This window comes from Podarcis cretensis (assembly GCF_951804945.1).
Source record: "Podarcis cretensis genome assembly, chromosome: 1".
NCBI classification, from domain to species: Eukaryota; Metazoa; Chordata; class Lepidosauria; order Squamata; family Lacertidae; genus Podarcis; species Podarcis cretensis.
The window spans coordinates 134300100-134312298 of NC_137170.1; positions in this window are offsets into that span (position 1 = coordinate 134300100).

The following is a 12199-nucleotide window of genomic DNA, read 5'->3' on the forward strand; positions in this document are numbered from 1 at the left end:
AACATTACCAAAGATTGTTGTGCCACAGATTGTGCAGCCAGAATCAGCTGTTACTTATCAAGGTTGGGACTCCTTTGTTGCACAGCCTTTAGTTTCTTGCACCTAGTGGACAGAGGAGGTGAGACACAGCCAATTGAACTGTAATGACACTCAGGTGTAAAGCCCTTGGTTCAGATCTCATCACCATGATTGCTCCCTTCATGCATGACTCTCAAGAAGTGATCTTAGCTGAAATTGTGTAGGCAAAACCTGTGTAATCAAGTTCAGGGTGTAACCTACTGATTAACATTATACACGAGTTGAATGGAAAGAAAAGAGCTGGTTAATTGCTCTCTCTTGATGACTATAAGGCTTTTTATAATATTGATTCATTGTTTTTGACACACCTGCTAAATAAATTTAAATTTGGATCTAAGTTCTTGCACCTCATTAAGCAACTATACTCCAAATCAAAGGCAATCATTTCAATCAATGGCTTTGATGCTCAAGCTATAGGTCTCTTAAAAGAGCTGCCCTCTGTTGCCATTGTTGTTTGCGTTGGTCATAGAGCAACTAGTCATCCAACTATGCAGACACTTCTATAGATGGGGTCAACGTACAGAACGAGGTAATCAAAGTGAGTATGTTTGCAGATGACACCCTCTTATTTTTGCAAAATCCAACAGCAGCCCTTGAGTCACAATGACAGAAACGTATCACAGTTGTAGCAGGATTGCAAATCAACTATTCTAAACCCATGTTCCTTCCTATCAATTTAGACGACACTAGAAGAGACTTGTGACTAGTTTCCTCTCCATTTGCCACAGTGCATGGAAGATTTAAGTACTTAGCTATTAATCTCATCGCAGGCTCAAGACAACTGGGACTTAGAAACTATAGGGGACTGTATAAAGGCATTCAACAAGAACATCTCGGCCTTAGCTGGCTTGGGTGATTGGCACGGTCAAAATGTCTGTGTTACCTAAGTTCTTACTCTCCCCCCCCCCCAAGTTTTGCCTATTCCCATCCCTCCTCTTCAGTTAAAGAGATGGCAAAACAAACTCAATGCATTTGTGTCAGGAGGCCAAAAAATCTGGGATAAGCAGCAAAATTCCCTACAGACATAGAACAAAAGTAGGGATGGGAATGGCTAACTTAATGTTATACTATGCTGCTTTTCAAATCAAATCCTTGATCCCATTGTGCAGGGGAAGAACAGACGCATCCACCAAACTAATTATAGTTTGCCATTTGCTTTCAAAACTTAATTTGTATTTCTGGAATTTGAGTCCCTTGCTGGGCAAAAGATTCCAGGATTGCAGGGGGGTTGGACTAGATGACTCTCATGGCCCCTTCCAACTCCCAATTATTGCTATCTTTCTATATAATTATTATTGTTATTATTTATTATTATTTGTACCCCGGCCACTTTGGGTGGCTTCCAAAAAGATTAAAAATACATTAAAATTTCACACATTAAAAACTTCCCTTAGAATGCTTCATCCTGTTAACTGTTTTTTATTACATTTTGTACATTCCCTTGAGGTGTGTGGATGCAATAGATAGATAAATAAACAAAAGCAGCTTCCTCTGTGGAAAGGTGGTTTTACTCTCAAATAGAACTAATACTACAAAATTGTCTTGAGCACCCGGCTACAAAGGCTGGATACCCTTTTCCCTTCTGAATCATACCTATGTGAGATGTATGATTCAGAATCATTAAGAAGATTTCACTTATGGTAAGTACAAATACATTCGCAAGTGAAACAGCAAGCACCTGTTCTTTGTCAAAATTACTTCTTTTGCTAAATCTCTTTGTTAACACCTCTGTGCTGAAACCAGGGAGAAAGGTTGTTTTCTGCTGCTCCAGAGAAGCGGACACGGAGCAATGGTTCCAAACTACAAGAAAGAAGATTCCACCTAAACATTAGGAAGAACTTCCTGACAGTAAGAGCTGTTCGACAGTGGAATTTGCTGCCAAGGAGTGTGGTGGAGTCTCCTTCTTTGGAGGTCTTTAAGCAGAGGCTTGACAACCATATGTCAGGAGTGCTCTGATGATGTTTCCTGCTTGGCAGGGGGTTGGACTCGATGGCCCTTGTGGTCTCTTCCAACTCTATGATTCCTTCGGAGCTGCTGACAGCATGTCCATTTTTTAAAAAGACGTGGAAATAATCAGGAACAGAGTAAAACCATTGTTACTGACCATCAGGACTGAGGGACAGGGCTCACAAGGTGACAGAACTGGAACATGCTGCTCCTGACCTGAGGACACCTATGAAAGCCAAATAGATTCTCTGCTCTATGAGATGACAACATGCTCCTCTTGCAAAGTTGCCGTAGGTATTTCTGCATCACCCTTTAACAATGGCCAGAGCATTCCTTTATTGAGTTAAGTACTGAGCTTTGAAAAGTCAAGTTAGAACCACACAAAAGACCAAATCAGATGTCATGAGAGGCTCACAGCTGCGTCTGACTCAAAAAACATTTGGTGAAGTAAGAGGCAGGCTGCGCCAGCACTTTCCTGGCCTCAAAAGCAGCAGTTAATGAGTTTGCACCGTGGCCCCTTCCAAACCATGCCCCCCTCCCTGTCTCTCTGCTTCCGGCGATGCTCTGGCGAATGGCGTCATCAGGCCATGCCACCAAGTTTGGAGCGGGTCGCCATGTTTGGACAGAGAGGCAGGGACAAAGTCTTGAAATTGGGATGTCCTGATTTCGAGCCAGAAGCTGTGATGGCTTTACCAATTCCAGGACCGTCATGGGAGAATCGGGGCAGTTGAGGTGTATGAGACAGAGGCCTTGTACTACTCAGGGAGCCCTCAAGCCCTGAAGAGGCTCAGCCCTTTTGGAGGGGAGAGATGGGGCTTCTAATTAACCATAGATGTACTGGGGGGGGGGAACAAGGGTTCTTTCTTTTCAAAAGTTTTAGAAGGGGCTCACACTGCTCAGGCTCCTTCCCTTTTGCCTGTACTTTCTAGCAAAGCTTCAGGGCAAAGTGGCTCCATAGAATGTGAAATATACTCGGAGTCGAGAGTATATTTCATGCTCTTTATTGAACTCATAGTGGTGAGGAGGAATGGAAGTTCCCCCAGGATGTCTGCTTTATATACATTATTTACACAATGGGCCCCACGTGATTGGCTAATTCCGGGATTCACCTGTAGGCCAATCAGGTTGTGGGCTCACTTCCACCTGGAGCTGGATTGGGTGGCTCCTGTGGACCAATCAGACTGCTGCATTCTGGATCCTATTGTTCAAGGGCCAATCAGACTGCTGCATTCTGAATCCTATTGTTCTAGGACCAATCAGACTGCTGCATTTTGGCTCCTATTCAACTCAGTAGATAACAGAATGCCATGTTGTGGCTCTGGCATGCTGCTCCCCTCTTGCTATGCTTCCCAAAGTACCCCTGGAGCAGCACTTTGCTCTGAAGTGTGGGCGGGGGGAGTACAGAGGGAGCAGCAAGCTCTCCTTTTTAAAGTTTAAAAAAGAGGGGGAAAGCCCTCTGCCACCTTTTGCACATCTCAGCAAGGGGCTGCCTGCATGGCACTTGCGCAGGTACCCTTGAGATCTTGCCCTGGTGCCTGCGAAGCCTCTGAGTTCTACTGCCCTCTCGGTGGAGAAGGTGACTATTTGTTTTTCCCTTGAGAATTAGGCTCCTACCCCCATTTCCTCCGCCCGTTCTATGTGTTTCCCCCCAGATCTCTTGGGGAAAATGAAACGTGTGCTCTTTCTGTGGGGAGAGAAGTGACCAGAGGGGGCAGCAGCCACAGCATTAGCCAGAAAATCAAAATGTGGCTATGAGCCTAAGAAGGTCAACAACTCTCTTCTAAGGTAAGAGGAGGGGAGGAGGGGGCCTTGGAAGGCTCCCGATCCAGAATCCTTTCAAACCTGGCAGCAACTTTGAAGTTGAGACTGTATTAGTCCAGAAAAGTCTTGTCATGCCTGTGGAATTGCACTCGGTTTGAGCTCACTTTGATTAAGTGTTGCCTCCCTGTTGCATCCTCTCCATTCCTTATCTGTTTGCTGCTGTCGTCTGTGAAAACCACCTCTTACGGATTGTTATCTTTTCCCATCTTGTTTCTGAGCAATATTTGCCTTTACTATTACAAAATAAAAAATTGCTGCTGCTGCTGCTGTTATTTTCAGCACCCTACCCAGAGCCAAGGAAGCCACAGGGACACACTAAATCTTTGCTCTAACTTGGTGTGACAGCAAAGCTATGTTCTGATAGCAGACTTTTTCCTTCTTATTATCAAGGATGACACTTGGAGGATGAGAGGGAAAAGAGTTTAAGATAGCTGGGCGGAGGGTAAAATGAGCAATGAGGCAGCTAGAACATCTCTGGTATGAAAAGTTAAGGGATTTTAGCACTGATTGGAAATGAAGCAGTGAAGGTGAATCTGCTTGATTTCCCTTGTTACTGCATTTATTCATTTAAATTTCTATACCGCCCTTCATCTCAGGATCATTGCATGCCCTTCCTCAAATGTTTATATACTAGGAATATGTATACAAGGAACACATGTCTGAGTCTTTAGCTAAGAGTCATGCCATGGCATGCCATGTAGTCCGGAATTTCTCAGACATATCTGGAATACCACATCTGTCAGCATCGTCTGGGCAGAAATTGGACAAATGTCTGGAAAAATCTGGATGTATGCTGTTAACAGTGAAATCCGAGGGCTCCCTTGGACAAAAAAACAAACAAACAAAAAAAACCAAGGACCCCAGCCAGGAATACCAGAGCAAAACAGCAGCCAGTAGGCTTGGTCTTTATTGAAGACTGTTGCGACAGGACTCCCACCTGCCACCAGGTGAAACAAAATGGAAGCCCAGAACAAAAGAAGACCCCAACTTTTATTAGTTACTAATCTCCCAAACTACACCCCTAGAACTACATCACAACTACATCATGACTACATCATTGACACATCACAAAAAGGAGGGGTTGAGGGAGGGGATGTGGAGGTAACCTGAGTATCTTGTCATCTGACTGGTTCCTCCTTTCCCCCTCCCAATGAGTCATTTCCAGAGGACAAAGGGGAGTTGGCAGTTTCCTGCCCCCAGAGGGAAGATCTGATCATTGTCCTTTGTTCCAGTCTGTGTTGAATCCACTCCCATATGCAAGTCCTTTGTGACCTTGATGGTCTTCTGTCTAGGACCATCAGGGTTGGCATAGCAACTGGGCAGGGCTGCTGTGTATGTGCTGGTATGCTCAAGGGATTATGGCTGCCCTGTATCAAACCTTCCCCTTTTTGTAGTCCTTTCTTCATGGAGTAAAATAAAAGTGGAACAGTGCAGATCCGATGTATGGTTGATTTTCTATGAATTTATAACAGAAGCGTAACGTATGTCGTGTTGAGTGTGTGTGTGTGTGTGTGTGTGTGTGTGTGTGTGGAGTTTGTACAAACTGAATGATTGGGGGGAGGTTTCCTGCGACAATGGCAGCCCGGACTTTTCTGTCTGGATTTTCACTGTTTGAAACATGGCAACCCTAATGCCATGGGACAATCAGACACCAGAGTTTATAGCAAAAGAACATGGTGTTTGTGACAAAGCAGAAGTATCAATCAACGGCCTCACAAGTGTTCAGACTGGACCCAGCTCTGTATCCCTGAGTACATAAAGCGGAGGTTTAGATGAGTGTCATGAACTGGCAAGACTACGAGGAGGAGGAAAAGGAGGAAGAGGATCCCAGCGAGGGGCATAGCCAGGTGACAGGGACACACAGGGGCAAGCTGGGGACGGGCAAGGAGGGGTTGCTGCAGGTAGTGTCACGTGCCAAAGGTATTTGAGAGCAGAATAATAACAATAACAAAATTTTATTTATATCCCGCCCTCCCTGGCCAAAGCCGGGCTCAGAGCGGCTAACAACAATTAAAAATAGCACAGTGTACATAAAATGACACAGTCAATTAATTAAAATACATTCTAAAATCAATTCAGAATCAAATTAATGGCAACCATTGGGCTAGAGTTCTATGAGGATTACAGAAGGAGAGAGGGGGTCAGACTGTGCCCTGGCCAAAGGCCTGATGGAACAGCTCCATCTTGCAGGCCCTGCAGAAAGATGTCAAGTCCCGCAGGGCCCTAGTCTCTTGTGACAGAGCATTCCACCAGATCGGGGCTGTTAAGTTGTGGGTGAACATAACAGCGATTCTTCAAACAGCTCTTGTTTATTCACAGGCCAGAACAGAACAGAACTGAAGGGTTCAGCCAGCCTGCTTATATAGAGCTCCAGTACCACGCAACTGTAACAACTTTCTGTAACTATCCAGTCACTGAACGTCACTTTCAATCCCTTATTTGCATATGTGGACCTGAGTGAAAACTATCTACAGTATCCCCATGCTGGCCCAGGGTGAGAACTTCAGTACATAACGGGGCCACGGTCGAAAAAGCCCTGGCTCTGGTCGAGGCCAGCCTAACCTCCCAGTGGCCCGTAAAGCAGTAAAGCATGCAGTAAAGCTGTCTTGAAATGTTGAGAAATGCTGTAAAGCTGCACAATCATTCGTGTGCTGAATCACTGTGACTCATCTAGAGGATGACTCGTTCTCTTATAAGTATTTGTATCTCATTGCAGGCAGACTCTGTGTGAAGTCAGACAGTGTGGAGCCACATAGGGTGGTGTCAGTGTGTGTGTGTGTGTGTGTGTGTGAAGCCTAACTTAGGAATGGTGCCTGTGCTCAGTGAAACCTGTACTCTGTGTATGCTCTGAAGCTAGTTTAAATCTTCTGTTCACTATCCTGTTTATTTGCAAACAAGTTTTAACTCAGTAAAGCTTTTAGTCTTTTACTGAAGAGGACTCTGCATTATTAATTTACGCAGTGCGTTAGGTAGTACTCATGGGGTGACAAAGGATGATGAGGGGCTAGGGGCCAGGGCACAGGAAGCCTGGCCCAGAGGGGCCCCCATCTCCATGAACATGGGGGGGGGGTCCTGAGGGAACAGCAGACGGGGCACTCCAGGAAGCATAGGCAGGCCAGGGTCTGCAGCCCAGTTCACTACCTGGCCAGGTGGGGAAGCAGGCATGTGATTCCTCAGCTGGAGGAGGCTGAGCACAGGTGTGGGCCACTTGCCTCATCAAGCCCAGATGCTGCAATCAATCAGCAGAGCTGAGGTGCTGTGTCTGCTCACCTGCCCATGTTGAGGGACCTTGTCTTGGATGCTCCTGGACCTCCACAGATTTGTACTTTGGACCTGACACTGGACTGCATCCTGATTTTGGACTTGGACTGCCTGAACCTCATCTCCTGACCTTTGGCCTTTCAACTTTGGATCTCGGACTGTGGACTTTGCATATGCTGATCAACCCTCGGATTTTGGACTTGGTCTTGGCGCACTGTCTGGCTGCCAGGTAGGCCAGGACAATGAGGTAGGGGACAGTGGCATATTTTGTGTATGATTAGGGGAGGTCTATGACAGTCATTTCAGAGACTAGGATATTGATTGGCCAGGTAACGCAGTCAGCGAGCATTATCAGGTATCTTTTCAAAAAGGAGACAAGCCACACTCAATCTCTTTTGTAGACTGCCTCTTTCTGTGATGCTTATATGATGCTAAGTGGTTGGGTAATTTTTTCTTTTTGTTTTTCAATGTATTTATCAATTTGGTGCAAGAAATTGTTTATTCTGAAAGTGTGGCCCAGAGAAAAAGGTTTGAGAACCGCTGTACTAAACCCTTATGCCCTTTAAAATCAATAACCCGCTGGTTAATTCCTGTAGTAAAATATATATGGAAAACAAAAATTGCCACAAATCCGGTCCCAGTGGATATTTTCAGGAGCCTCACTCAGCTGCGTGCCCATTGTTATCTGACTCTGCAATTCAACCAAGGATTTAATGTTCTCTGGAAAGCACCTGCGTCTCTTATAAGTGTGTTCCATGTTGTTATTGTGTCTCACAGTCACAAAGTGAGTTGTTGATCTGGCCACAGGCTATAATAAGCCTCGCAAAGAACAGGCTTTTGAGGAGTTGAATGCAGTACTTCTGTAGAAAGGGAGAACCTTTTACTTCAGGAAAAATAACATTATTCAACAACAACACTATTGTCCATTTTGCTTCCCCTATCTTTACTCTAAGTTAAATTAAACCGAAGGTTGTGCTGAACAACTGACAGCAGGCATGGAAATTAAGGACCCGGGTTGCCCACAAATTCACCAACTCTGTCATTTATCGGTGGGCTCAAAATGCAGGCGTGCAGGTCCCTAATATAATTTGAAGGGTTAATATCCACAATTAATATAAACTTGTTTCCACAATACATGGTGCATTTGGGAGTATGAAAAAGGTATGGGGGTGCACTTAGGACACAAAATCTGTGAACAAGATTGAAAACATATGGCTGGCCAAACCAGGAAAGTCATTCCCTGCATACATTAGGGAGAATTTGATCGAGATTTTCCCCAGAGAGTATGGAACACTGGTCCAGTTGTTCCACATGACTTCTGGAATAGCATCAATATGTTAAAGATGCATCAACTGCAGAGGGAAAGTAGCATTTTTGCTGAGGTTGCCCACTGCTACATATATATTTTTTTTGGGGGGGGGAGGGAATACATGGGCATAGCCAGGATTTGGGGGCAGTATGCAGGTGGTGCTGTGGTCTAAACCACTGAGCCTCCTGGGCTTGCCGATCAGAGGGTCAGCAGTTCGAATCCCCGCGATGAGGTGAGCTCCCATTGTTCGGTCCCAGCTCCTGCCAACTGAGCAGTTCGAAAGCACGCCAAAAAGTGCAAGTAGATAAATAGGTACCACTCCGGTGGGAAGGTAAACAGCATTTCCATGCGCTGCTCTGGTTCGCCAGAAGCGGCTTAGTCATGCTGGCCACATGACCCGGAAGCTGCACGCCAGCTCCCTCGGCCAATAAAAGCAAGATGAGTGCCGCAACCCCAGAGTCGGTCACGACTGGATCTAATGGTCAGGGGTCCCTACCTAAGATTTGTATTGATTCTTACTGATTTGAGGAGGGGCAGCTTCTCCCTGCCCCCCCTTTTTTATGCCCATGGGGGAATACAAACCCAAAATTTGGAAATCATACAGGAACAAATTGCTTTTACTCCTCAGTTGTCCCTACTGTCACTCTTTGAGTGGGCAAATGATGACATAAAGGCAAAGTACACCTATGGATAATATCACTTGTAGCAAAACGGCTATCTGCAATCCATACATGGAGGAATCTGCAGGATTTAGGCTTAACGTAGATTGATAGTATTAAAATGTTTGGAAAAGGGATTTAGGGGGTGGAAAATAATGTATAAGGTTACCAGTGTCGGGAGGAATAAGAAAAAAAAGATGCTTTTAATGCCATACACTGGCCTTTTGTTCCATGTATGGAAGAAACAGGAGTCTACATAATACTTTATAGGCAGTTTCAACACAAATCTGGATGCTTTGTCAATGCAAACTCATTGAATTTTGACCATGGAAGTTTTTTCCTCCACACAGTCCTGTGAAGAATAAAACACAAGGCGAGACTGGTTTCTACTGCTGCTGGAGAGACCTGCGTGGCGAGGGGTGCACTTGTGTTTTGTTCTCCTGCTTTATTATTATCTACTATTGAAAACCAATAAAAATATATACATTTCCACATAAAAGGCTTAAGGTTGTATTCAAGCACACAGTGCTACCTCTTTACACAATCTGCTTCTGACAATTGCACAGGACCATAGTGCAATTGAAAACATCCCACCCAGTTCAAATTCTACTTCAGCCCACAAATTCAGTGGCCTTGTGAGGCATCTAATCATAAGCCTGCATTTTTATCAAAGCTTATATTTTTGATTAAGGCCTGTATATTAAGATGAGCTTAAAGATTTTCAAATGTTTCATGCTCTGCTACTGCTCTAGAAGGCCTGGCGAGGTATGCCAGCTCCTCTGGGTGCCTCTGCAGAGGAATCTGGTGGTTGGCAAGGGCCATCGCAGCAGCCCTCTGTGGCCCCCTCCCTAGTCAGCCCGCAGCAGTATTTGAAGTGTGTGTTGAGGGCCCAGCGGGGCTTGGAAGGAAGACAGAGCAGGATGAGTTGCAGGAGGGGGAAAAGGAAGGGAAGGAGGAATGAGGCAGTGAGGCATCTAATCATAAGCCTGCATTTTTATCAAAGCTTATATTTTTGATTAAGGCCTGTATATTAAGATGAGCTTAAAGATTTTCAAATGTTTCATGCCAGGCAGAAGACCAGCTGCCTAAGAACCTTGGCAATGTTTATTCTCCTGGACAAGGGGGCCCCCTGATTTATAGCAGAAAACAATTCTCAAAGTCGTAAAAAGGGAATTACAGGCTGAGAGCGAGGACACTGACCTTGCATGTTGCAAAGTACAATTAAGCTGTAAGAGTGGTTAAATTAAGAGTTGGTAAATAGTAAAATAAAACCATGTGCCTCCCATTAAACTTGAGCCATATTTTCCTAAGGTTAAAAGGCCAAGAGCATCTGGCTGGCAGAAAGGAAGAGAGTATTTTGGGAAGTCTTTTTCTAAAGTTGTTTCTTTCTTAAACTGAGATCCTTTTAAGATTTCTTTTCCTTTTAAAAGGTTATTTATGTTATGTATTAAATATATTGGCTTAAATGTAATTATGCAAAGGATTTAGAAACTGAGAAATGTTAAATCCTTATGCTAGATTCTTATTTCATATAGTTGAAAGAGATCACAGGGGCCATCAGCCCAGCCCCCCTGCCAAGCAGGAAACATCATTAGAGCACACATATGGTTGTCAGGCCTTTGTTTAAAGACCTCCAAAAGAAGGAGATCTTTCAATGATGATGTGAACTCAAGATCCTTGACATCTGTTTAAGATAAAAAATTAAGATTAACCATTTGTTTTGGAGGGCAATAGGGCAAGGAGGGCAAGAGGTGAGCTGGTAATTAAGGTTCCTTGTTGAGACACATGTAAGATATATTACTACTTATTTGTCATTTATAGATAGAAGAATATATAGCTTTTTGTTTCCCATAAAAGGGCAAAAGGAAATGGGTGTATCTTTTGTGATTGGTTCTAGCAAACAGCCAATAGGAATTTCAACCAGGCTGATTGGACAGAGGCAGCCACAGGAGGAGCAAGGGGGCTGGGTTAAGGAAATATAAGTGCTGGCCAGAATGGCAGGAGGGCAGGCTAGAGCTTGGTAATCATATACCACTGTGCCTCTCATTTATTTGTCTGACAAATTATTATTTTAATTTCTCTATTGCTGCGTTGAATATTTCATTCCAGCTAAGCGTTAACCACAAGCAGGGTGCTACACTTGGGCAAGCTACTATCTCTCAGCCTCAGGCTGAACATCTGTAACATGGTTATAATAACACTAGTTCAGAAAACCAAGCTATTTTCCAAACAAAGTAAGAAAAACAGCTTAGTTCTGATTTGAAGATTATTTTTCCCTCACATACCTGGTATTCACACCTCTCCTTCCAACCTACCATGAAATGCTTGGTGGGCCCCAAATCTCTGTCCTGCTGTCTTCTTCTCCCAAAGTTACTTCATGGTGGCAAGGTTTATCTCCAGAGAAACCCTTTAATGAACAATCTGAGCAAAAGTCATCTACTAGGATCTTTTCCAGCTATTGCCCCCACCTCAAGTCTAACTGACAAATCTCATTTCCTTCTATTGATGGAGTTACAAGATTAACGGATGAGAGGAATGCTATGGACATAGTGTATCTTGACCTCTGTAAGGCTTTTGACAAAGCTCCTCATGATATTTTTGTGAGGAAGCTGGTAAAATGTGGGTTGAATGAGGTAGCTGTTAAGTGGATTTGTAACTGGTTGACTGACTGAACTAGGTTTTTTTTAGAAAAGCTACTACGAAAAGATACTAAAGGGTGAAATGATAGTTTTGAGCCAAATTCACTCAGATATAAAATTGAATTGACTCTACTTTTTTGCCAATTGTCCCAGATCCTATTAATCTTTTTTTAAAAAAATAATAACATTTATTAAGAATTTAAAGATTACAAAAAGAAAGAAAGAAAATTAAAACAAATCAATATACCGTAATACAATACAAAGACAAAAACAAAAATACTATGTAAAACACTGAATTAACAAAACAAAACAAAAACAATTAAAAACACTTCCAATATTTTCAATCTTAGCTTTCATTCACTTGTTTCATTGACTTCCTCACACCTCCCTTTTTGTATTCCACTTCAATTAACTGTTTCAGCAATTCCTTGCCATCTTCCTCTGTTTTCTGTCCTGTAATTAATCTTAACATATTCTAACCTTAT